Raw genomic sequence first — 21727 nt, 5'->3', positions numbered from 1 at the left:
TCGTCACGGGCTCGTGGGGATTGCCGTACCTTTTTGTCCTCGCGCCCGCCAACCGCTAGTCGAGTTTCGGGCCGCAGCAAGACCAACTGAACGGAAATAGAAAAAAAAAATGAACGCACTCGCAAAAAGGGGTGCAACACGAGGACTTCCCAGGGGGTCACCCATCCTAGTACTACTCTCGCCCAAGCACGCTTAACTTCGGAGTTCTGATGGGATCCGGTGCATTAGTGCTGGTATGATCGCACCCGTCAATAGCCCCGCACTTTATTCTTTCATAGCGTACGCTCCCGTGCGCAGGTTCTGGTCCCCCACCCTTCAGACGGGCATAACTTTTGATCCGGAAGGAGTTACGGGACCCACAGCATATCACCGCGAAGCTCTCGCCGAGCCCCACGTGCTGAGCTACGGGTACAGCCCGTGGCTACTCCGGGAAGCAAAAAGAGGCCGTTTCGAGCCATTTCGGCCACTTTTAGTTCGCGGCTACTGTTTTTCGGCACGTTTAAGGTTGTGGGACCCGCTCGTCACGGGCTCGTGGGGATTGCCGTACCTTTTTGTCCTCGCGCCCGCCAACCGCTAGTCGAGTTTCGGGCCGCAGCAAGACCAACTGAACGGAAATAGAAAAAAAAAATGAACGCACTCGCAAAAAGGGGTGCAACACGAGGACTTCCCAGGGGGTCACCCATCCTAGTACTACTCTCGCCCAAGCACGCTTAACTTCGGAGTTCTGATGGGATCCGGTGCATTAGTGCTGGTATGATCGCACCCGTCAATAGCCCCGCACTTTATTCTTTCATAGCGTACGCTCCCGTGCGCAGGTTCTGGTCCCCCACCCTTCAGACGGGCATAACTTTTGATCCGGAAGGAGTTACGGGACGCACAGCATATCACCGCGAAGCTCTCGCCGAGCCCCACGTGCTGAGCTACGGGTACAGCCCGTGGCTACTCCGGGAAGCAAAAAGAGGCCGTTTCGAGCCATTTCGGCCACTTTTAGTTCGCGGCTACTGTTTTTCGGCACGTTTAAGGTTGTGGGACCCGCTCGTCACGGGCTCGTGGGGATTGCCGTACCTTTTTGTCCTCGCGCCCGCCAACCGCTAGTCGAGTTTCGGGCCGCAGCAAGACCAACTGAACGGAAATAGAAAAAAAAAATGAACGCACTCGCAAAAAGGGGTGCAACACGAGGACTTCCCAGGGGGTCACCCATCCTAGTACTACTCTCGCCCAAGCACGCTTAACTTCGGAGTTCTGATGGGATCCGGTGCATTAGTGCTGGTATGATCGCACCCGTCAATAGCCCCGCACTTTATTCTTTCATAGCGTACGCTCCCGTGCGCAGGTTCTGGTCCCCCACCCTTCAGACGGGCATAACTTTTGATCCGGAAGGAGTTACGGGACCCACAGCATATCACCGCGAAGCTCTCGCCGAGCCCCACGTGCTGAGCTACGGGTACAGCCCGTGGCTACTCCGGGAAGCAAAAAGAGGCCGTTTCGAGCCATTTCGGCCACTTTTAGTTCGCGGCTACTGTTTTTCGGCACGTTTAAGGTTGTGGGACCCGCTCGTCACGGGCTCGTGGGGATTGCCGTACCTTTTTGTCCTCGCGCCCGCCAACCGCTAGTCGAGTTTCGGGCCGCAGCAAGACCAACTGAACGGAAATAGAAAAAAAAAATGAACGCACTCGCAAAAAGGGGTGCAACACGAGGACTTCCCAGGGGGTCACCCATCCTAGTACTACTCTCGCCCAAGCACGCTTAACTTCGGAGTTCTGATGGGATCCGGTGCATTAGTGCTGGTATGATCGCACCCGTCAATAGCCCCGCACTTTATTCTTTCATAGCGTACGCTCCCGTGCGCAGGTTCTGGTCCCCCACCCTTCAGACGGGCATAACTTTTGATCCGGAAGGAGTTACGGGACCCACAGCATATCACCGCGAAGCTCTCGCCGAGCCCCACGTGCTGAGCTACGGGTACAGCCCGTGGCTACTCCGGGAAGCAAAAAGAGGCCGTTTCGAGCCATTTCGGCCACTTTTAGTTCGCGGCTACTGTTTTTCGGCACGTTTAAGGTTGTGGGACCCGCTCGTCACGGGCTCGTGGGGATTGCCGTAACTTTTTGTCCTCGCGCCCGCCAACCGCTAGTCGAGTTTCGGGCCGCAGCAAGACCAACTGAACGGAAATAGAAAAAAAAAATGAACGCACTCGCAAAAAGGGGTGCAACACGAGGACTTCCCAGGGGGTCACCCATCCTAGTACTACTCTCGCCCAAGCACGCTTAACTTCGGAGTTCTGATGGGATCCGGTGCATTAGTGCTGGTATGATCGCACCCGTCAATAGCCCCGCACTTTATTCTTTCATAGCGTACGCTCCCGTGCGCAGGTTCTGGTCCCCCACCCTTCAGACGGGCATAACTTTTGATCCGGAAGGAGTTACGGGACGCACAGCATATCACCGCGAAGCTCTCGCCGAGCCCCACGTGCTGAGCTACGGGTACAGCCCGTGGCTACTCCGGGAAGCAAAAAGAGGCCGTTTCGAGCCATTTCGGCCACTTTTAGTTCGCGGCTACTGTTTTTCGGCACGTTTAAGGTTGTGGGACCCGCTCGTCACGGGCTCGTGGGGATTGCCGTACCTTTTTGTCCTCGCGCCCGCCAACCGCTAGTCGAGTTTCGGGCCGCAGCAAGACCAACTGAACGGAAATAGAAAAAAAAAATGAACGCACTCGCAAAAAGGGGTGCAACACGAGGACTTCCCAGGGGGTCACCCATCCTAGTACTACTCTCGCCCAAGCACGCTTAACTTCGGAGTTCTGATGGGATCCGGTGCATTAGTGCTGGTATGATCGCACCCGTCAATAGCCCCGCACTTTATTCTTTCATAGCGTACGCTCCCGTGCGCAGGTTCTGGTCCCCCACCCTTCAGACGGGCATAACTTTTGATCCGGAAGGAGTTACGGGACCCACAGCATATCACCGCGAAGCTCTCGCCGAGCCCCACGTGCTGAGCTACGGGTACAGCCCGTGGCTACTCCGGGAAGCAAAAAGAGGCCGTTTCGAGCCATTTCGGCCACTTTTAGTTCGCGGCTACTGTTTTTCGGCACGTTTAAGGTTGTGGGACCCGCTCGTCACGGGCTCGTGGGGATTGCCGTACCTTTTTGTCCTCGCGCCCGCCAACCGCTAGTCGAGTTTCGGGCCGCAGCAGGACCAACTGAACGGAAATAGAAAAAAAAAATGAACGCACTCGCAAAAAGGGGTGCAACACGAGGACTTCCCAGGGGGTCACCCATCCTAGTACTACTCTCGCCCAAGCACGCTTAACTTCGGAGTTCTGATGGGATCCGGTGCATTAGTGCTGGTATGATCGCACCCGTCAATAGCCCCGCACTTTATTCTTTCATAGCGTACGCTCCCGTGCGCAGGTTCTGGTCCCCCACCCTTCAGACGGGCATAACTTTTGATCCGGAAGGAGTTACGGGACCCACAGCATATCACCGCGAAGCTCTCGCCGAGCCCCACGTGCTGAGCTACGGGTACAGCCCGTGGCTACTCCGGGAAGCAAAAAGAGGCCGTTTCGAGCCATTTCGGCCACTTTTAGTTCGCGGCTACTGTTTTTCGGCACGTTTAAGGTTGTGGGACCCGCTCGTCACGGGCTCGTGGGGATTGCCGTACCTTTTTGTCCTCGCGCCCGCCAACCGCTAGTCGAGTTTCGGGCCGCAGCAGGACCAACTGAACGGAAATAGAAAAAAAAAATGAACGCACTCGCAAAAAGGGGTGCAACACGAGGACTTCCCAGGGGGTCACCCATCCTAGTACTACTCTCGCCCAAGCACGCTTAACTTCGGAGTTCTGATGGGATCCGGTGCATTAGTGCTGGTATGATCGCACCCGTCAATAGCCCCGCACTTTATTCTTTCATAGCGTACGCTCCCGTGCGCAGGTTCTGGTCCCCCACCCTTCAGACGGGCATAACTTTTGATCCGGAAGGAGTTACGGGACCCACAGCATATCACCGCGAAGCTCTCGCCGAGCCCCACGTGCTGAGCTACGGGTACAGCCCGTGGCTACTCCGGGAAGCAAAAAGAGGCCGTTTCGAGCCATTTCGGCCACTTTTAGTTCGCGGCTACTGTTTTTCGGCACGTTTAAGGTTGTGGGACCCGCTCGTCACGGGCTCGTGGGGATTGCCGTACCTTTTTGTCCTCGCGCCCGCCAACCGCTAGTCGAGTTTCGGGCCGCAGCAGGACCAACTGAACGGAAATAGAAAAAAAAAATGAACGCACTCGCAAAAAGGGGTGCAACACGAGGACTTCCCAGGGGGTCACCCATCCTAGTACTACTCTCGCCCAAGCACGCTTAACTTCGGAGTTCTGATGGGATCCGGTGCATTAGTGCTGGTATGATCGCACCCGTCAATAGCCCCGCACTTTATTCTTTCATAGCGTACGCTCCCGTGCGCAGGTTCTGGTCCCCCACCCTTCAGACGGGCATAACTTTTGATCCGGAAGGAGTTACGGGACGCACAGCATATCACCGCGAAGCTCTCGCCGAGCCCCACGTGCTGAGCTACGGGTACAGCCCGTGGCTACTCCGGGAAGCAAAAAGAGGCCGTTTCGAGCCATTTCGGCCACTTTTAGTTCGCGGCTACTGTTTTTCGGCACGTTTAAGGTTGTGGGACCCGCTCGTCACGGGCTCGTGGGGATTGCCGTACCTTTTTGTCCTCGCGCCCGCCAACCGCTAGTCGAGTTTCGGGCCGCAGCAAGACCAACTGAACGGAAATAGAAAAAAAAAATGAACGCACTCGCAAAAAGGGGTGCAACACGAGGACTTCCCAGGGGGTCACCCATCCTAGTACTACTCTCGCCCAAGCACGCTTAACTTCGGAGTTCTGATGGGATCCGGTGCATTAGTGCTGGTATGATCGCACCCGTCAATAGCCCCGCACTTTATTCTTTCATAGCGTACGCTCCCGTGCGCAGGTTCTGGTCCCCCACCCTTCAGACGGGCATAACTTTTGATCCGGAAGGAGTTACGGGACGCACAGCATATCACCGCGAAGCTCTCGCCGAGCCCCACGTGCTGAGCTACGGGTACAGCCCGTGGCTACTCCGGGAAGCAAAAAGAGGCCGTTTCGAGCCATTTCGGCCACTTTTAGTTCGCGGCTACTGTTTTTCGGCACGTTTAAGGTTGTGGGACCCGCTCGTCACGGGCTCGTGGGGATTGCCGTACCTTTTTGTCCTCGCGCCCGCCAACCGCTAGTCGAGTTTCGGGCCGCAGCAGGACCAACTGAACGGAAATAGAAAAAAAAAATGAACGCACTCGCAAAAAGGGGTGCAACACGAGGACTTCCCAGGGGGTCACCCATCCTAGTACTACTCTCGCCCAAGCACGCTTAACTTCGGAGTTCTGATGGGATCCGGTGCATTAGTGCTGGTATGATCGCACCCGTCAATAGCCCCGCACTTTATTCTTTCATAGCGTACGCTCCCGTGCGCAGGTTCTGGTCCCCCACCCTTCAGACGGGCATAACTTTTGATCCGGAAGGAGTTACGGGACGCACAGCATATCACCGCGAAGCTCTCGCCGAGCCCCACGTGCTGAGCTACGGGTACAGCCCGTGGCTACTCCGGGAAGCAAAAAGAGGCCGTTTCGAGCCATTTCGGCCACTTTTAGTTCGCGGCTACTGTTTTTCGGCACGTTTAAGGTTGTGGGACCCGCTCGTCACGGGCTCGTGGGGATTGCCGTACCTTTTTGTCCTCGCGCCCGCCAACCGCTAGTCGAGTTTCGGGCCGCAGCAAGACCAACTGAACGGAAATAGAAAAAAAAAATGAACGCACTCGCAAAAAGGGGTGCAACACGAGGACTTCCCAGGGGGTCACCCATCCTAGTACTACTCTCGCCCAAGCACGCTTAACTTCGGAGTTCTGATGGGATCCGGTGCATTAGTGCTGGTATGATCGCACCCGTCAATAGCCCCGCACTTTATTCTTTCATAGCGTACGCTCCCGTGCGCAGGTTCTGGTCCCCCACCCTTCAGACGGGCATAACTTTTGATCCGGAAGGAGTTACGGGACCCACAGCATATCACCGCGAAGCTCTCGCCGAGCCCCACGTGCTGAGCTACGGGTACAGCCCGTGGCTACTCCGGGAAGCAAAAAGAGGCCGTTTCGAGCCATTTCGGCCACTTTTAGTTCGCGGCTACTGTTTTTCGGCACGTTTAAGGTTGTGGGACCCGCTCGTCACGGGCTCGTGGGGATTGCCGTACCTTTTTGTCCTCGCGCCCGCCAACCGCTAGTCGAGTTTCGGGCCGCAGCAGGACCAACTGAACGGAAATAGAAAAAAAAAATGAACGCACTCGCAAAAAGGGGTGCAACACGAGGACTTCCCAGGGGGTCACCCATCCTAGTACTACTCTCGCCCAAGCACGCTTAACTTCGGAGTTCTGATGGGATCCGGTGCATTAGTGCTGGTATGATCGCACCCGTCAATAGCCCCGCACTTTATTCTTTCATAGCGTACGCTCCCGTGCGCAGGTTCTGGTCCCCCACCCTTCAGACGGGCATAACTTTTGATCCGGAAGGAGTTACGGGACCCACAGCATATCACCGCGAAGCTCTCGCCGAGCCCCACGTGCTGAGCTACGGGTACAGCCCGTGGCTACTCCGGGAAGCAAAAAGAGGCCGTTTCGAGCCATTTCGGCCACTTTTAGTTCGCGGCTACTGTTTTTCGGCACGTTTAAGGTTGTGGGACCCGCTCGTCACGGGCTCGTGGGGATTGCCGTACCTTTTTGTCCTCGCGCCCGCCAACCGCTAGTCGAGTTTCGGGCCGCAGCAAGACCAACTGAACGGAAATAGAAAAAAAAAATGAACGCACTCGCAAAAAGGGGTGCAACACGAGGACTTCCCAGGGGGTCACCCATCCTAGTACTACTCTCGCCCAAGCACGCTTAACTTCGGAGTTCTGATGGGATCCGGTGCATTAGTGCTGGTATGATCGCACCCGTCAATAGCCCCGCACTTTATTCTTTCATAGCGTACGCTCCCGTGCGCAGGTTCTGGTCCCCCACCCTTCAGACGGGCATAACTTTTGATCCGGAAGGAGTTACGGGACCCACAGCATATCACCGCGAAGCTCTCGCCGAGCCCCACGTGCTGAGCTACGGGTACAGCCCGTGGCTACTCCGGGAAGCAAAAAGAGGCCGTTTCGAGCCATTTCGGCCACTTTTAGTTCGCGGCTACTGTTTTTCGGCACGTTTAAGGTTGTGGGACCCGCTCGTCACGGGCTCGTGGGGATTGCCGTACCTTTTTGTCCTCGCGCCCGCCAACCGCTAGTCGAGTTTCGGGCCGCAGCAAGACCAACTGAACGGAAATAGAAAAAAAAAATGAACGCACTCGCAAAAAGGGGTGCAACACGAGGACTTCCCAGGGGGTCACCCATCCTAGTACTACTCTCGCCCAAGCACGCTTAACTTCGGAGTTCTGATGGGATCCGGTGCATTAGTGCTGGTATGATCGCACCCGTCAATAGCCCCGCACTTTATTCTTTCATAGCGTACGCTCCCGTGCGCAGGTTCTGGTCCCCCACCCTTCAGACGGGCATAACTTTTGATCCGGAAGGAGTTACGGGACCCACAGCATATCACCGCGAAGCTCTCGCCGAGCCCCACGTGCTGAGCTACGGGTACAGCCCGTGGCTACTCCGGGAAGCAAAAAGAGGCCGTTTCGAGCCATTTCGGCCACTTTTAGTTCGCGGCTACTGTTTTTCGGCACGTTTAAGGTTGTGGGACCCGCTCGTCACGGGCTCGTGGGGATTGCCGTACCTTTTTGTCCTCGCGCCCGCCAACCGCTAGTCGAGTTTCGGGCCGCAGCAAGACCAACTGAACGGAAATAGAAAAAAAAAATGAACGCACTCGCAAAAAGGGGTGCAACACGAGGACTTCCCAGGGGGTCACCCATCCTAGTACTACTCTCGCCCAAGCACGCTTAACTTCGGAGTTCTGATGGGATCCGGTGCATTAGTGCTGGTATGATCGCACCCGTCAATAGCCCCGCACTTTATTCTTTCATAGCGTACGCTCCCGTGCGCAGGTTCTGGTCCCCCACCCTTCAGACGGGCATAACTTTTGATCCGGAAGGAGTTACGGGACCCACAGCATATCACCGCGAAGCTCTCGCCGAGCCCCACGTGCTGAGCTACGGGTACAGCCCGTGGCTACTCCGGGAAGCAAAAAGAGGCCGTTTCGAGCCATTTCGGCCACTTTTAGTTCGCGGCTACTGTTTTTCGGCACGTTTAAGGTTGTGGGACCCGCTCGTCACGGGCTCGTGGGGATTGCCGTACCTTTTTGTCCTCGCGCCCGCCAACCGCTAGTCGAGTTTCGGGCCGCAGCAAGACCAACTGAACGGAAATAGAAAAAAAAAATGAACGCACTCGCAAAAAGGGGTGCAACACGAGGACTTCCCAGGGGGTCACCCATCCTAGTACTACTCTCGCCCAAGCACGCTTAACTTCGGAGTTCTGATGGGATCCGGTGCATTAGTGCTGGTATGATCGCACCCGTCAATAGCCCCGCACTTTATTCTTTCATAGCGTACGCTCCCGTGCGCAGGTTCTGGTCCCCCACCCTTCAGACGGGCATAACTTTTGATCCGGAAGGAGTTACGGGACCCACAGCATATCACCGCGAAGCTCTCGCCGAGCCCCACGTGCTGAGCTACGGGTACAGCCCGTGGCTACTCCGGGAAGCAAAAAGAGGCCGTTTCGAGCCATTTCGGCCACTTTTAGTTCGCGGCTACTGTTTTTCGGCACGTTTAAGGTTGTGGGACCCGCTCGTCACGGGCTCGTGGGGATTGCCGTACCTTTTTGTCCTCGCGCCCGCCAACCGCTAGTCGAGTTTCGGGCCGCAGCAAGACCAACTGAACGGAAATAGAAAAAAAAAATGAACGCACTCGCAAAAAGGGGTGCAACACGAGGACTTCCCAGGGGGTCACCCATCCTAGTACTACTCTCGCCCAAGCACGCTTAACTTCGGAGTTCTGATGGGATCCGGTGCATTAGTGCTGGTATGATCGCACCCGTCAATAGCCCCGCACTTTATTCTTTCATAGCGTACGCTCCCGTGCGCAGGTTCTGGTCCCCCACCCTTCAGACGGGCATAACTTTTGATCCGGAAGGAGTTACGGGACCCACAGCATATCACCGCGAAGCTCTCGCCGAGCCCCACGTGCTGAGCTACGGGTACAGCCCGTGGCTACTCCGGGAAGCAAAAAGAGGCCGTTTCGAGCCATTTCGGCCACTTTTAGTTCGCGGCTACTGTTTTTCGGCACGTTTAAGGTTGTGGGACCCGCTCGTCACGGGCTCGTGGGGATTGCCGTACCTTTTTGTCCTCGCGCCCGCCAACCGCTAGTCGAGTTTCGGGCCGCAGCAAGACCAACTGAACGGAAATAGAAAAAAAAAATGAACGCACTCGCAAAAAGGGGTGCAACACGAGGACTTCCCAGGGGGTCACCCATCCTAGTACTACTCTCGCCCAAGCACGCTTAACTTCGGAGTTCTGATGGGATCCGGTGCATTAGTGCTGGTATGATCGCACCCGTCAATAGCCCCGCACTTTATTCTTTCATAGCGTACGCTCCCGTGCGCAGGTTCTGGTCCCCCACCCTTCAGACGGGCATAACTTTTGATCCGGAAGGAGTTACGGGACCCACAGCATATCACCGCGAAGCTCTCGCCGAGCCCCACGTGCTGAGCTACGGGTACAGCCCGTGGCTACTCCGGGAAGCAAAAAGAGGCCGTTTCGAGCCATTTCGGCCACTTTTAGTTCGCGGCTACTGTTTTTCGGCACGTTTAAGGTTGTGGGACCCGCTCGTCACGGGCTCGTGGGGATTGCCGTACCTTTTTGTCCTCGCGCCCGCCAACCGCTAGTCGAGTTTCGGGCCGCAGCAAGACCAACTGAACGGAAATAGAAAAAAAAAATGAACGCACTCGCAAAAAGGGGTGCAACACGAGGACTTCCCAGGGGGTCACCCATCCTAGTACTACTCTCGCCCAAGCACGCTTAACTTCGGAGTTCTGATGGGATCCGGTGCATTAGTGCTGGTATGATCGCACCCGTCAATAGCCCCGCACTTTATTCTTTCATAGCGTACGCTCCCGTGCGCAGGTTCTGGTCCCCCACCCTTCAGACGGGCATAACTTTTGATCCGGAAGGAGTTACGGGACCCACAGCATATCACCGCGAAGCTCTCGCCGAGCCCCACGTGCTGAGCTACGGGTACAGCCCGTGGCTACTCCGGGAAGCAAAAAGAGGCCGTTTCGAGCCATTTCGGCCACTTTTAGTTCGCGGCTACTGTTTTTCGGCACGTTTAAGGTTGTGGGACCCGCTCGTCACGGGCTCGTGGGGATTGCCGTACCTTTTTGTCCTCGCGCCCGCCAACCGCTAGTCGAGTTTCGGGCCGCAGCAAGACCAACTGAACGGAAATAGAAAAAAAAAATGAACGCACTCGCAAAAAGGGGTGCAACACGAGGACTTCCCAGGGGGTCACCCATCCTAGTACTACTCTCGCCCAAGCACGCTTAACTTCGGAGTTCTGATGGGATCCGGTGCATTAGTGCTGGTATGATCGCACCCGTCAATAGCCCCGCACTTTATTCTTTCATAGCGTACGCTCCCGTGCGCAGGTTCTGGTCCCCCACCCTTCAGACGGGCATAACTTTTGATCCGGAAGGAGTTACGGGACCCACAGCATATCACCGCGAAGCTCTCGCCGAGCCCCACGTGCTGAGCTACGGGTACAGCCCGTGGCTACTCCGGGAAGCAAAAAGAGGCCGTTTCGAGCCATTTCGGCCACTTTTAGTTCGCGGCTACTGTTTTTCGGCACGTTTAAGGTTGTGGGACCCGCTCGTCACGGGCTCGTGGGGATTGCCGTACCTTTTTGTCCTCGCGCCCGCCAACCGCTAGTCGAGTTTCGGGCCGCAGCAAGACCAACTGAACGGAAATAGAAAAAAAAAATGAACGCACTCGCAAAAAGGGGTGCAACACGAGGACTTCCCAGGGGGTCACCCATCCTAGTACTACTCTCGCCCAAGCACGCTTAACTTCGGAGTTCTGATGGGATCCGGTGCATTAGTGCTGGTATGATCGCACCCGTCAATAGCCCCGCACTTTATTCTTTCATAGCGTACGCTCCCGTGCGCAGGTTCTGGTCCCCCACCCTTCAGACGGGCATAACTTTTGATCCGGAAGGAGTTACGGGACCCACAGCATATCACCGCGAAGCTCTCGCCGAGCCCCACGTGCTGAGCTACGGGTACAGCCCGTGGCTACTCCGGGAAGCAAAAAGAGGCCGTTTCGAGCCATTTCGGCCACTTTTAGTTCGCGGCTACTGTTTTTCGGCACGTTTAAGGTTGTGGGACCCGCTCGTCACGGGCTCGTGGGGATTGCCGTACCTTTTTGTCCTCGCGCCCGCCAACCGCTAGTCGAGTTTCGGGCCGCAGCAAGACCAACTGAACGGAAATAGAAAAAAAAAATGAACGCACTCGCAAAAAGGGGTGCAACACGAGGACTTCCCAGGGGGTCACCCATCCTAGTACTACTCTCGCCCAAGCACGCTTAACTTCGGAGTTCTGATGGGATCCGGTGCATTAGTGCTGGTATGATCGCACCCGTCAATAGCCCCGCACTTTATTCTTTCATAGCGTACGCTCCCGTGCGCAGGTTCTGGTCCCCCACCCTTCAGACGGGCATAACTTTTGATCCGGAAGGAGTTACGGGACCCACAGCATATCACCGCGAAGCTCTCGCCGAGCCCCACGTGCTGAGCTACGGGTACAGCCCGTGGCTACTCCGGGAAGCAAAAAGAGGCCGTTTCGAGCCATTTCGGCCACTTTTAGTTCGCGGCTACTGTTTTTCGGCACGTTTAAGGTTGTGGGACCCGCTCGTCACGGGCTCGTGGGGATTGCCGTACCTTTTTGTCCTCGCGCCCGCCAACCGCTAGTCGAGTTTCGGGCCGCAGCAAGACCAACTGAACGGAAATAAAAAAAAAAAAATGAACGCACTCGCAAAAAGGGGTGCAACACGAGGACTTCCCAGGGGGTCACCCATCCTAGTACTACTCTCGCCCAAGCACGCTTAACTTCGGAGTTCTGATGGGATCCGGTGCATTAGTGCTGGTATGATCGCACCCGTCAATAGCCCCGCACTTTATTCTTTCATAGCGTACGCTCCCGTGCGCAGGTTCTGGTCCCCCACCCTTCAGACGGGCATAACTTTTGATCCGGAAGGAGTTACGGGACCCACAGCATATCACCGCGAAGCTCTCGCCGAGCCCCACGTGCTGAGCTACGGGTACAGCCCGTGGCTACTCCGGGAAGCAAAAAGAGGCCGTTTCGAGCCATTTCGGCCACTTTTAGTTCGCGGCTACTGTTTTTCGGCACGTTTAAGGTTGTGGGACCCGCTCGTCACGGGCTCGTGGGGATTGCCGTACCTTTTTGTCCTCGCGCCCGCCAACCGCTAGTCGAGTTTCGGGCCGCAGCAAGACCAACTGAACGGAAATAAAAAAAAAAAAATGAACGCACTCGCAAAAAGGGGTGCAACACGAGGACTTCCCAGGGGGTCACCCATCCTAGTACTACTCTCGCCCAAGCACGCTTAACTTCGGAGTTCTGATGGGATCCGGTGCATTAGTGCTGGTATGATCGCACCCGTCAATAGCCCCGCACTTTATTCTTTCATAGCGTACGCTCCCGTGCGCAGGTTCTGGTCCCCCACCCTTCAGACGGGCATAACTTTTGATCCGGAAGGAGTTACGGGACCCACAGCATATCACCGCGAAGCTCTCGCCGAGCCCCACGTGCTGAGCTACGGGTACAGCCCGTGGCTACTCCGGGAAGCAAAAAGAGGCCGTTTCGAGCCATTTCGGCCACTTTTAGTTCGCGGCTACTGTTTTTCGGCACGTTTAAGGTTGTGGGACCCGCTCGTCACGGGCTCGTGGGGATTGCCGTACCTTTTTGTCCTCGCGCCCGCCAACCGCTAGTCGAGTTTCGGGCCGCAGCAAGACCAACTGAACGGAAATAAAAAAAAAAAATGAACGCACTCGCAAAAAGGGGTGCAACACGAGGACTTCCCAGGGGGTCACCCATCCTAGTACTACTCTCGCCCAAGCACGCTTAACTTCGGAGTTCTGATGGGATCCGGTGCATTAGTGCTGGTATGATCGCACCCGTCAATAGCCCCGCACTTTATTCTTTCATAGCGTACGCTCCCGTGCGCAGGTTCTGGTCCCCCACCCTTCAGACGGGCATAACTTTTGATCCGGAAGGAGTTACGGGACCCACAGCATATCACCGCGAAGCTCTCGCCGAGCCCCACGTGCTGAGCTACGGGTACAGCCCGTGGCTACTCCGGGAAGCAAAAAGAGGCCGTTTCGAGCCATTTCGGCCACTTTTAGTTCGCGGCTACTGTTTTTCGGCACGTTTAAGGTTGTGGGACCCGCTCGTCACGGGCTCGTGGGGATTGCCGTACCTTTTTGTCCTCGCGCCCGCCAACCGCTAGTCGAGTTTCGGGCCGCAGCAAGACCAACTGAACGGAAATAAAAAAAAAAAAATGAACGCACTCGCAAAAAGGGGTGCAACACGAGGACTTCCCAGGGGGTCACCCATCCTAGTACTACTCTCGCCCAAGCACGCTTAACTTCGGAGTTCTGATGGGATCCGGTGCATTAGTGCTGGTATGATCGCACCCGTCAATAGCCCCGCACTTTATTCTTTCATAGCGTACGCTCCCGTGCGCAGGTTCTGGTCCCCCACCCTTCAGACGGGCATAACTTTTGATCCGGAAGGAGTTACGGGACCCACAGCATATCACCGCGAAGCTCTCGCCGAGCCCCACGTGCTGAGCTACGGGTACAGCCCGTGGCTACTCCGGGAAGCAAAAAGAGGCCGTTTCGAGCCATTTCGGCCACTTTTAGTTCGCGGCTACTGTTTTTCGGCACGTTTAAGGTTGTGGGACCCGCTCGTCACGGGCTCGTGGGGATTGCCGTACCTTTTTGTCCTCGCGCCCGCCAACCGCTAGTCGAGTTTCGGGCCGCAGCAAGACCAACTGAACGGAAATAAAAAAAAAAAAATGAACGCACTCGCAAAAAGGGGTGCAACACGAGGACTTCCCAGGGGGTCACCCATCCTAGTACTACTCTCGCCCAAGCACGCTTAACTTCGGAGTTCTGATGGGATCCGGTGCATTAGTGCTGGTATGATCGCACCCGTCAATAGCCCCGCACTTTATTCTTTCATAGCGTACGCTCCCGTGCGCAGGTTCTGGTCCCCCACCCTTCAGACGGGCATAACTTTTGATCCGGAAGGAGTTACGGGACCCACAGCATATCACCGCGAAGCTCTCGCCGAGCCCCACGTGCTGAGCTACGGGTACAGCCCGTGGCTACTCCGGGAAGCAAAAAGAGGCCGTTTCGAGCCATTTCGGCCACTTTTAGTTCGCGGCTACTGTTTTTCGGCACGTTTAAGGTTGTGGGACCCGCTCGTCACGGGCTCGTGGGGATTGCCGTACCTTTTTGTCCTCGCGCCCGCCAACCGCTAGTCGAGTTTCGGGCCGCAGCAAGACCAACTGAACGGAAATAAAAAAAAAAAAATGAACGCACTCGCAAAAAGGGGTGCAACACGAGGACTTCCCAGGGGGTCACCCATCCTAGTACTACTCTCGCCCAAGCACGCTTAACTTCGGAGTTCTGATGGGATCCGGTGCATTAGTGCTGGTATGATCGCACCCGTCAATAGCCCCGCACTTTATTCTTTCATAGCGTACGCTCCCGTGCGCAGGTTCTGGTCCCCCACCCTTCAGACGGGCATAACTTTTGATCCGGAAGGAGTTACGGGACCCACAGCATATCACCGCGAAGCTCTCGCCGAGCCCCACGTGCTGAGCTACGGGTACAGCCCGTGGCTACTCCGGGAAGCAAAAAGAGGCCGTTTCGAGCCATTTCGGCCACTTTTAGTTCGCGGCTACTGTTTTTCGGCACGTTTAAGGTTGTGGGACCCGCTCGTCACGGGCTCGTGGGGATTGCCGTACCTTTTTGTCCTCGCGCCCGCCAACCGCTAGTCGAGTTTCGGGCCGCAGCAAGACCAACTGAACGGAAATAAAAAAAAAAAAATGAACGCACTCGCAAAAAGGGGTGCAACACGAGGACTTCCCAGGGGGTCACCCATCCTAGTACTACTCTCGCCCAAGCACGCTTAACTTCGGAGTTCTGATGGGATCCGGTGCATTAGTGCTGGTATGATCGCACCCGTCAATAGCCCCGCACTTTATTCTTTCATAGCGTACGCTCCCGTGCGCAGGTTCTGGTCCCCCACCCTTCAGACGGGCATAACTTTTGATCCGGAAGGAGTTACGGGACCCACAGCATATCACCGCGAAGCTCTCGCCGAGCCCCACGTGCTGAGCTACGGGTACAGCCCGTGGCTACTCCGGGAAGCAAAAAGAGGCCGTTTCGAGCCATTTCGGCCACTTTTAGTTCGCGGCTACTGTTTTTCGGCACGTTTAAGGTTGTGGGACCCGCTCGTCACGGGCTCGTGGGGATTGCCGTACCTTTTTGTCCTCGCGCCCGCCAACCGCTAGTCGAGTTTCGGGCCGCAGCAAGACCAACTGAACGGAAATAAAAAAAAAAAAATGAACGCACTCGCAAAAAGGGGTGCAACACGAGGACTTCCCAGGGGGTCACCCATCCTAGTACTACTCTCGCCCAAGCACGCTTAACTTCGGAGTTCTGATGGGATCCGGTGCATTAGTGCTGGTATGATCGCACCCGTCAATAGCCCCGCACTTTATTCTTTCATAGCGTACGCTCCCGTGCGCAGGTTCTGGTCCCCCACCCTTCAGACGGGCATAACTTTTGATCCGGAAGGAGTTACGGGACCCACAGCATATCACCGCGAAGCTCTCGCCGAGCCCCACGTGCTGAGCTACGGGTACAGCCCGTGGCTACTCCGGGAAGCAAAAAGAGGCCGTTTCGAGCCATTTCGGCCACTTTTAGTTCGCGGCTACTGTTTTTCGGCACGTTTAAGGTTGTGGGACCCGCTCGTCACGGGCTCGTGGGGATTGCCGTACCTTTTTGTCCTCGCGCCCGCCAACCGCTAGTCGAGTTTCGGGCCGCAGCAAGACCAACTGAACGGAAATAAAAAAAAAAAAATGAACGCACTCGCAAAAAGGGGTTGCAACACGAGGACTTCCCAGGGGGTCACCCATCCTAGTACTACTCTCGCCCAAGCACGCTTAACTTCGGAGTTCTGATGGGATCCGGTGCATTAGTGCTGGTATGATCGCACCCGTCAATAGCCCCGCACTTTATTCTTTCATAGCGTACGCTCCCGTGCGCAGGTTCTGGTCCCCCACCCTTCAGACGGGCATAACTTTTGATCCGGAAGGAGTTACGGGACCCACAGCATATCACCGCGAAGCTCTCGCCGAGCCCCACGTGCTGAGCTACGGGTACAGCCCGTGGCTACTCCGGGAAGCAAAAAGAGGCCGTTTCGAGCCATTTCGGCCACTTTTAGTTCGCGGCTACTGTTTTTCGGCACGTTTAAGGTTGTGGGACCCGCTCGTCACGGGCTCGTGGGGATTGCCGTACCTTTTTGTCCTCGCGCCCGCCAACCGCTAGTCGAGTTTCGGGCCGCAGCAAGACCAACTGAACGGAAATAAAAAAAAAAAAATGAACGCACTCGCAAAAAGGGGTGCAACACGAGGACTTCCCAGGGGGTCACCCATCCTAGTACTACTCTCGCCCAAGCACGCTTAACTTCGGAGTTCTGATGGGATCCGGTGCATTAGTGCTGGTATGATCGCACCCGTCAATAGCCCCGCACTTTATTCTTTCATAGCGTACGCTCCCGTGCGCAGGTTCTGGTCCCCCACCCTTCAGACGGGCATAACTTTTGATCCGGAAGGAGTTACGGGACCCACAGCATATCACCGCGAAGCTCTCGCCGAGCCCCACGTGCTGAGCTACGGGTACAGCCCGTGGCTACTCCGGGAAGCAAAAAGAGGCCGTTTCGAGCCATTTCGGCCACTTTTAGTTCGCGGCTACTGTTTTTCGGCACGTTTAAGGTTGTGGGACCCGCTCGTCACGGGCTCGTGGGGATTGCCGTACCTTTTTGTCCTCGCGCCCGCCAACCGCTAGTCGAGTTTCGGGCCGCAGCAAGACCAACTGAACGGAAATAAAAAAAAAAAAATGAACGCACTCGCAAAAAGGGGTGCAACACGAGGACTTCCCAGGGGGTCACCCATCCTAGTACTACTCTCGCCCAAGCACGCTTAACTTCGGAGTTCTGATGGGATCCGGTGCATTAGTGCTGGTATGATCGCACCCGTCAATAGCCCCGCACTTTATTCTTTCATAGCGTACGCTCCCGTGCGCAGGTTCTGGTCCCCCACCCTTCAGACGGGCATAACTTTTGATCCGGAAGGAGTTACGGGACCCACAGCATATCACCGCGAAGCTCTCGCCGAGCCCCACGTGCTGAGCTACGGGTACAGCCCGTGGCTACTCCGGGAAGCAAAAAGAGGCCGTTTCGAGCCATTTCGGCCACTTTTAGTTCGCGGCTACTGTTTTTCGGCACGTTTAAGGTTGTGGGACCCGCTCGTCACGGGCTCGTGGGGATTGCCGTACCTTTTTGTCCTCGCGCCCGCCAACCGCTAGTCGAGTTTCGGGCCGCAGCAAGACCAACTGAACGGAAATAAAAAAAAAAAAATGAACGCACTCGCAAAAAGGGGTGCAACACGAGGACTTCCCAGGGGGTCACCCATCCTAGTACTACTCTCGCCCAAGCACGCTTAACTTCGGAGTTCTGATGGGATCCGGTGCATTAGTGCTGGTATGATCGCACCCGTCAATAGCCCCGCACTTTATTCTTTCATAGCGTACGCTCCCGTGCGCAGGTTCTGGTCCCCCACCCTTCAGACGGGCATAACTTTTGATCCGGAAGGAGTTACGGGACCCACAGCATATCACCGCGAAGCTCTCGCCGAGCCCCACGTGCTGAGCTACGGGTACAGCCCGTGGCTACTCCGGGAAGCAAAAAGAGGCCGTTTCGAGCCATTTCGGCCACTTTTAGTTCGCGGCTACTGTTTTTCGGCACGTTTAAGGTTGTGGGACCCGCTCGTCACGGGCTCGTGGGGATTGCCGTACCTTTTTGTCCTCGCGCCCGCCAACCGCTAGTCGAGTTTCGGGCCGCAGCAAGACCAACTGAACGGAAATAAAAAAAAAAAAATGAACGCACTCGCAAAAAGGGGTGCAACACGAGGACTTCCCAGGGGGTCACCCATCCTAGTACTACTCTCGCCCAAGCACGCTTAACTTCGGAGTTCTGATGGGATCCGGTGCATTAGTGCTGGTATGATCGCACCCGTCAATAGCCCCGCACTTTATTCTTTCATAGCGTACGCTCCCGTGCGCAGGTTCTGGTCCCCCACCCTTCAGACGGGCATAACTTTTGATCCGGAAGGAGTTACGGGACCCACAGCATATCACCGCGAAGCTCTCGCCGAGCCCCACGTGCTGAGCTACGGGTACAGCCCGTGGCTACTCCGGGAAGCAAAAAGAGGCCGTTTCGAGCCATTTCGGCCACTTTTAGTTCGCGGCTACTGTTTTTCGGCACGTTTAAGGTTGTGGGACCCGCTCGTCACGGGCTCGTGGGGATTGCCGTACCTTTTTGTCCTCGCGCCCGCCAACCGCTAGTCGAGTTTCGGGCCGCAGCAAGACCAACTGAACGGAAATAAAAAAAAAAAAATGAACGCACTCGCAAAAAGGGGTGCAACACGAGGACTTCCCAGGGGGTCACCCATCCTAGTACTACTCTCGCCCAAGCACGCTTAACTTCGGAGTTCTGATGGGATCCGGTGCATTAGTGCTGGTATGATCGCACCCGTCAATAGCCCCGCACTTTATTCTTTCATAGCGTACGCTCCCGTGCGCAGGTTCTGGTCCCCCACCCTTCAGACGGGCATAACTTTTGATCCGGAAGGAGTTACGGGACCCACAGCATATCACCGCGAAGCTCTCGCCGAGCCCCACGTGCTGAGCTACGGGTACAGCCCGTGGCTACTCCGGGAAGCAAAAAGAGGCCGTTTCGAGCCATTTCGGCCACTTTTAGTTCGCGGCTACTGTTTTTCGGCACGTTTAAGGTTGTGGGACCCGCTCGTCACGGGCTCGTGGGGATTGCCGTACCTTTTTGTCCTCGCGCCCGCCAACCGCTAGTCGAGTTTCGGGCCGCAGCAAGACCAACTGAACGGAAATAAAAAAAAAAAAATGAACGCACTCGCAAAAAGGGGTGCAACACGAGGACTTCCCAGGGGGTCACCCATCCTAGTACTACTCTCGCCCAAGCACGCTTAACTTCGGAGTTCTGATGGGATCCGGTGCATTAGTGCTGGTATGATCGCACCCGTCAATAGCCCCGCACTTTATTCTTTCATAGCGTACGCTCCCGTGCGCAGGTTCTGGTCCCCCACCCTTCAGACGGGCATAACTTTTGATCCGGAAGGAGTTACGGGACCCACAGCATATCACCGCGAAGCTCTCGCCGAGCCCCACGTGCTGAGCTACGGGTACAGCCCGTGGCTACTCCGGGAAGCAAAAAGAGGCCGTTTCGAGCCATTTCGGCCACTTTTAGTTCGCGGCTACTGTTTTTCGGCACGTTTAAGGTTGTGGGACCCGCTCGTCACGGGCTCGTGGGGATTGCCGTACCTTTTTGTCCTCGCGCCCGCCAACCGCTAGTCGAGTTTCGGGCCGCAGCAAGACCAACTGAACGGAAATAAAAAAAAAAAAATGAACGCACTCGCAAAAAGGGGTGCAACACGAGGACTTCCCAGGGGGTCACCCATCCTAGTACTACTCTCGCCCAAGCACGCTTAACTTCGGAGTTCTGATGGGATCCGGTGCATTAGTGCTGGTATGATCGCACCCGTCAATAGCCCCGCACTTTATTCTTTCATAGCGTACGCTCCCGTGCGCAGGTTCTGGTCCCCCACCCTTCAGACGGGCATAACTTTTGATCCGGAAGGAGTTACGGGACCCACAGCATATCACCGCGAAGCTCTCGCCGAGCCCCACGTGCTGAGCTACGGGTACAGCCCGTGGCTACTCCGGGAAGCAAAAAGAGGCCGTTTCGAGCCATTTCGGCCACTTTTAGTTCGCGGCTACTGTTTTTCGGCACGTTTAAGGTTGTGGGACCCGCTCGTCACGGGCTCGTGGGGATTGCCGTACCTTTTTGTCCTCGCGCCCGCCAACCGCTAGTCGAGTTTCGGGCCGCAGCAAGACCAACTGAACGGAAATAAAAAAAAAAAAATGAACGCACTCGCAAAAAGGGGTGCAACACGAGGACTTCCCAGGGGGTCACCCATCCTAGTACTACTCTCGCCCAAGCACGCTTAACTTCGGAGTTCTGATGGGATCCGGTGCATTAGTGCTGGTATGATCGCACCCGTCAATAGCCCCGCACTTTATTCTTTCATAGCGTACGCTCCCGTGCGCAGGTTCTGGTCCCCCACCCTTCAGACGGGCATAACTTTTGATCCGGAAGGAGTTACGGGACCCACAGCATATCACCGCGAAGCTCTCGCCGAGCCCCACGTGCTGAGCTACGGGTACAGCCCGTGGCTACTCCGGGAAGCAAAAAGAGGCCGTTTCGAGCCATTTCGGCCACTTTTAGTTCGCGGCTACTGTTTTTCGGCACGTTTAAGGTTGTGGGACCCGCTCGTCACGGGCTCGTGGGGATTGCCGTACCTTTTTGTCCTCGCGCCCGCCAACCGCTAGTCGAGTTTCGGGCCGCAGCAAGACCAACTGAACGGAAATAAAAAAAAAAAAATGAACGCACTCGCAAAAAGGGGTGCAACACGAGGACTTCCCAGGGGGTCACCCATCCTAGTACTACTCTCGCCCAAGCACGCTTAACTTCGGAGTTCTGATGGGATCCGGTGCATTAGTGCTGGTATGATCGCACCCGTCAATAGCCCCGCACTTTATTCTTTCATAGCGTACGCTCCCGTGCGCAGGTTCTGGTCCCCCACCCTTCAGACGGGCATAACTTTTGATCCGGAAGGAGTTACGGGACCCACAGCATATCACCGCGAAGCTCTCGCCGAGCCCCACGTGCTGAGCTACGGGTACAGCCCGTGGCTACTCCGGGAAGCAAAAAGAGGCCGTTTCGAGCCATTTCGGCCACTTTTAGTTCGCGGCTACTGTTTTTCGGCACGTTTAAGGTTGTGGGACCCGCTCGTCACGGGCTCGTGGGGATTGCCGTACCTTTTTGTCCTCGCGCCCGCCAACCGCTAGTCGAGTTTCGGGCCGCAGCAAGACCAACTGAACGGAAATAAAAAAAAAAAAATGAACGCACTCGCAAAAAGGGGTGCAACACGAGGACTTCCCAGGGGGTCACCCATCCTAGTACTACTCTCGCCCAAGCACGCTTAACTTCGGAGTTCTGATGGGATCCGGTGCATTAGTGCTGGTATGATCGCACCCGTCAATAGCCCCGCACTTTATTCTTTCATAGCGTACGCTCCCGTGCGCAGGTTCTGGTCCCCCACCCTTCAGACGGGCATAACTTTTGATCCGGAAGGAGTTACGGGACCCACAGCATATCACCGCGAAGCTCTCGCCGAGCCCCACGTGCTGAGCTACGGGTACAGCCCGTGGCTACTCCGGGAAGCAAAAAGAGGCCGTTTCGAGCCATTTCGGCCACTTT

At 56.1% G+C, this 21727-nt stretch overlaps 42 non-coding genes across 42 annotated transcripts; all 42 read right to left on the bottom strand.

Annotated features, from left to right (window-relative positions):
• Positions 1-128: 128 nt before the first annotated feature.
• On the bottom strand, positions 129-247 carry LOC148929076 (5S ribosomal RNA). Its single transcript, XR_016129874.1, has one exon. It is a non-coding gene; the product is annotated as a 5S ribosomal RNA (ribosomal RNA).
• Positions 248-646: 399 nt separating this feature from the next.
• On the bottom strand, positions 647-765 carry LOC148929075 (5S ribosomal RNA). The gene has a single exon (XR_016129873.1). It is a non-coding gene; the product is annotated as a 5S ribosomal RNA (ribosomal RNA).
• A 399-nt stretch (positions 766-1164) lies between these two features.
• Positions 1165-1283, bottom strand: LOC148929074 (5S ribosomal RNA). The gene has a single exon (XR_016129872.1). It is a non-coding gene; the product is annotated as a 5S ribosomal RNA (ribosomal RNA).
• A 399-nt stretch (positions 1284-1682) lies between these two features.
• LOC148929073 (5S ribosomal RNA) lies at positions 1683-1801 on the bottom strand. The gene has a single exon (XR_016129871.1). It is a non-coding gene; the product is annotated as a 5S ribosomal RNA (ribosomal RNA).
• A 399-nt stretch (positions 1802-2200) lies between these two features.
• LOC148929072 (5S ribosomal RNA) lies at positions 2201-2319 on the bottom strand. The gene has a single exon (XR_016129870.1). It is a non-coding gene; the product is annotated as a 5S ribosomal RNA (ribosomal RNA).
• A 399-nt stretch (positions 2320-2718) lies between these two features.
• On the bottom strand, positions 2719-2837 carry LOC148929071 (5S ribosomal RNA). The gene has a single exon (XR_016129869.1). It is a non-coding gene; the product is annotated as a 5S ribosomal RNA (ribosomal RNA).
• A 399-nt stretch (positions 2838-3236) lies between these two features.
• LOC148929070 (5S ribosomal RNA) lies at positions 3237-3355 on the bottom strand. The gene has a single exon (XR_016129868.1). It is a non-coding gene; the product is annotated as a 5S ribosomal RNA (ribosomal RNA).
• A 399-nt stretch (positions 3356-3754) lies between these two features.
• On the bottom strand, positions 3755-3873 carry LOC148929069 (5S ribosomal RNA). Its single transcript, XR_016129867.1, has one exon. It is a non-coding gene; the product is annotated as a 5S ribosomal RNA (ribosomal RNA).
• Positions 3874-4272: 399 nt separating this feature from the next.
• Positions 4273-4391, bottom strand: LOC148929068 (5S ribosomal RNA). The gene has a single exon (XR_016129866.1). It is a non-coding gene; the product is annotated as a 5S ribosomal RNA (ribosomal RNA).
• A 399-nt stretch (positions 4392-4790) lies between these two features.
• On the bottom strand, positions 4791-4909 carry LOC148929067 (5S ribosomal RNA). The gene has a single exon (XR_016129865.1). It is a non-coding gene; the product is annotated as a 5S ribosomal RNA (ribosomal RNA).
• A 399-nt stretch (positions 4910-5308) lies between these two features.
• LOC148929066 (5S ribosomal RNA) lies at positions 5309-5427 on the bottom strand. Its single transcript, XR_016129864.1, has one exon. It is a non-coding gene; the product is annotated as a 5S ribosomal RNA (ribosomal RNA).
• Positions 5428-5826: 399 nt separating this feature from the next.
• LOC148929065 (5S ribosomal RNA) lies at positions 5827-5945 on the bottom strand. The gene has a single exon (XR_016129863.1). It is a non-coding gene; the product is annotated as a 5S ribosomal RNA (ribosomal RNA).
• Positions 5946-6344: 399 nt separating this feature from the next.
• LOC148929064 (5S ribosomal RNA) lies at positions 6345-6463 on the bottom strand. Its single transcript, XR_016129862.1, has one exon. It is a non-coding gene; the product is annotated as a 5S ribosomal RNA (ribosomal RNA).
• Positions 6464-6862: 399 nt separating this feature from the next.
• Positions 6863-6981, bottom strand: LOC148929063 (5S ribosomal RNA). The gene has a single exon (XR_016129861.1). It is a non-coding gene; the product is annotated as a 5S ribosomal RNA (ribosomal RNA).
• A 399-nt stretch (positions 6982-7380) lies between these two features.
• On the bottom strand, positions 7381-7499 carry LOC148929062 (5S ribosomal RNA). The gene has a single exon (XR_016129860.1). It is a non-coding gene; the product is annotated as a 5S ribosomal RNA (ribosomal RNA).
• A 399-nt stretch (positions 7500-7898) lies between these two features.
• Positions 7899-8017, bottom strand: LOC148929061 (5S ribosomal RNA). The gene has a single exon (XR_016129859.1). It is a non-coding gene; the product is annotated as a 5S ribosomal RNA (ribosomal RNA).
• A 399-nt stretch (positions 8018-8416) lies between these two features.
• On the bottom strand, positions 8417-8535 carry LOC148929060 (5S ribosomal RNA). The gene has a single exon (XR_016129858.1). It is a non-coding gene; the product is annotated as a 5S ribosomal RNA (ribosomal RNA).
• A 399-nt stretch (positions 8536-8934) lies between these two features.
• On the bottom strand, positions 8935-9053 carry LOC148929059 (5S ribosomal RNA). Its single transcript, XR_016129857.1, has one exon. It is a non-coding gene; the product is annotated as a 5S ribosomal RNA (ribosomal RNA).
• Positions 9054-9452: 399 nt separating this feature from the next.
• Positions 9453-9571, bottom strand: LOC148929058 (5S ribosomal RNA). The gene has a single exon (XR_016129856.1). It is a non-coding gene; the product is annotated as a 5S ribosomal RNA (ribosomal RNA).
• Positions 9572-9970: 399 nt separating this feature from the next.
• Positions 9971-10089, bottom strand: LOC148929057 (5S ribosomal RNA). Its single transcript, XR_016129855.1, has one exon. It is a non-coding gene; the product is annotated as a 5S ribosomal RNA (ribosomal RNA).
• Positions 10090-10488: 399 nt separating this feature from the next.
• LOC148929056 (5S ribosomal RNA) lies at positions 10489-10607 on the bottom strand. The gene has a single exon (XR_016129854.1). It is a non-coding gene; the product is annotated as a 5S ribosomal RNA (ribosomal RNA).
• Positions 10608-11006: 399 nt separating this feature from the next.
• LOC148929055 (5S ribosomal RNA) lies at positions 11007-11125 on the bottom strand. Its single transcript, XR_016129853.1, has one exon. It is a non-coding gene; the product is annotated as a 5S ribosomal RNA (ribosomal RNA).
• A 399-nt stretch (positions 11126-11524) lies between these two features.
• Positions 11525-11643, bottom strand: LOC148929054 (5S ribosomal RNA). The gene has a single exon (XR_016129852.1). It is a non-coding gene; the product is annotated as a 5S ribosomal RNA (ribosomal RNA).
• Positions 11644-12043: 400 nt separating this feature from the next.
• On the bottom strand, positions 12044-12162 carry LOC148929053 (5S ribosomal RNA). Its single transcript, XR_016129851.1, has one exon. It is a non-coding gene; the product is annotated as a 5S ribosomal RNA (ribosomal RNA).
• Positions 12163-12562: 400 nt separating this feature from the next.
• Positions 12563-12681, bottom strand: LOC148929052 (5S ribosomal RNA). The gene has a single exon (XR_016129850.1). It is a non-coding gene; the product is annotated as a 5S ribosomal RNA (ribosomal RNA).
• A 399-nt stretch (positions 12682-13080) lies between these two features.
• Positions 13081-13199, bottom strand: LOC148929051 (5S ribosomal RNA). The gene has a single exon (XR_016129849.1). It is a non-coding gene; the product is annotated as a 5S ribosomal RNA (ribosomal RNA).
• Positions 13200-13599: 400 nt separating this feature from the next.
• On the bottom strand, positions 13600-13718 carry LOC148929050 (5S ribosomal RNA). Its single transcript, XR_016129848.1, has one exon. It is a non-coding gene; the product is annotated as a 5S ribosomal RNA (ribosomal RNA).
• A 400-nt stretch (positions 13719-14118) lies between these two features.
• Positions 14119-14237, bottom strand: LOC148929049 (5S ribosomal RNA). The gene has a single exon (XR_016129847.1). It is a non-coding gene; the product is annotated as a 5S ribosomal RNA (ribosomal RNA).
• A 400-nt stretch (positions 14238-14637) lies between these two features.
• On the bottom strand, positions 14638-14756 carry LOC148929048 (5S ribosomal RNA). Its single transcript, XR_016129846.1, has one exon. It is a non-coding gene; the product is annotated as a 5S ribosomal RNA (ribosomal RNA).
• Positions 14757-15156: 400 nt separating this feature from the next.
• LOC148929047 (5S ribosomal RNA) lies at positions 15157-15275 on the bottom strand. The gene has a single exon (XR_016129845.1). It is a non-coding gene; the product is annotated as a 5S ribosomal RNA (ribosomal RNA).
• Positions 15276-15675: 400 nt separating this feature from the next.
• Positions 15676-15794, bottom strand: LOC148929046 (5S ribosomal RNA). The gene has a single exon (XR_016129844.1). It is a non-coding gene; the product is annotated as a 5S ribosomal RNA (ribosomal RNA).
• Positions 15795-16195: 401 nt separating this feature from the next.
• On the bottom strand, positions 16196-16314 carry LOC148929045 (5S ribosomal RNA). Its single transcript, XR_016130061.1, has one exon. It is a non-coding gene; the product is annotated as a 5S ribosomal RNA (ribosomal RNA).
• Positions 16315-16714: 400 nt separating this feature from the next.
• On the bottom strand, positions 16715-16833 carry LOC148929044 (5S ribosomal RNA). The gene has a single exon (XR_016129843.1). It is a non-coding gene; the product is annotated as a 5S ribosomal RNA (ribosomal RNA).
• Positions 16834-17233: 400 nt separating this feature from the next.
• LOC148929043 (5S ribosomal RNA) lies at positions 17234-17352 on the bottom strand. The gene has a single exon (XR_016129842.1). It is a non-coding gene; the product is annotated as a 5S ribosomal RNA (ribosomal RNA).
• A 400-nt stretch (positions 17353-17752) lies between these two features.
• Positions 17753-17871, bottom strand: LOC148929042 (5S ribosomal RNA). The gene has a single exon (XR_016129840.1). It is a non-coding gene; the product is annotated as a 5S ribosomal RNA (ribosomal RNA).
• Positions 17872-18271: 400 nt separating this feature from the next.
• LOC148929041 (5S ribosomal RNA) lies at positions 18272-18390 on the bottom strand. Its single transcript, XR_016129839.1, has one exon. It is a non-coding gene; the product is annotated as a 5S ribosomal RNA (ribosomal RNA).
• A 400-nt stretch (positions 18391-18790) lies between these two features.
• LOC148929040 (5S ribosomal RNA) lies at positions 18791-18909 on the bottom strand. Its single transcript, XR_016129838.1, has one exon. It is a non-coding gene; the product is annotated as a 5S ribosomal RNA (ribosomal RNA).
• Positions 18910-19309: 400 nt separating this feature from the next.
• LOC148929039 (5S ribosomal RNA) lies at positions 19310-19428 on the bottom strand. Its single transcript, XR_016129837.1, has one exon. It is a non-coding gene; the product is annotated as a 5S ribosomal RNA (ribosomal RNA).
• Positions 19429-19828: 400 nt separating this feature from the next.
• On the bottom strand, positions 19829-19947 carry LOC148929038 (5S ribosomal RNA). Its single transcript, XR_016129836.1, has one exon. It is a non-coding gene; the product is annotated as a 5S ribosomal RNA (ribosomal RNA).
• A 400-nt stretch (positions 19948-20347) lies between these two features.
• LOC148929037 (5S ribosomal RNA) lies at positions 20348-20466 on the bottom strand. Its single transcript, XR_016129835.1, has one exon. It is a non-coding gene; the product is annotated as a 5S ribosomal RNA (ribosomal RNA).
• Positions 20467-20866: 400 nt separating this feature from the next.
• Positions 20867-20985, bottom strand: LOC148929036 (5S ribosomal RNA). The gene has a single exon (XR_016129834.1). It is a non-coding gene; the product is annotated as a 5S ribosomal RNA (ribosomal RNA).
• A 400-nt stretch (positions 20986-21385) lies between these two features.
• LOC148929035 (5S ribosomal RNA) lies at positions 21386-21504 on the bottom strand. The gene has a single exon (XR_016129833.1). It is a non-coding gene; the product is annotated as a 5S ribosomal RNA (ribosomal RNA).
• Positions 21505-21727: the final 223 nt, after the last annotated feature.

The sequence above is a fragment of the Salvia hispanica genome, chromosome 4 (assembly GCF_029641045.1).
Source record: "Salvia hispanica isolate PSC_SH4W2 chromosome 4, Shi_PSC_v1, whole genome shotgun sequence".
In the NCBI taxonomy this organism is placed as follows: Eukaryota; Viridiplantae; Streptophyta; class Magnoliopsida; order Lamiales; family Lamiaceae; genus Salvia; species Salvia hispanica.
The sequence above is the reverse complement of the archived record's forward strand: the minus strand, read 5'-3'. Positions and strand labels throughout refer to the sequence as shown.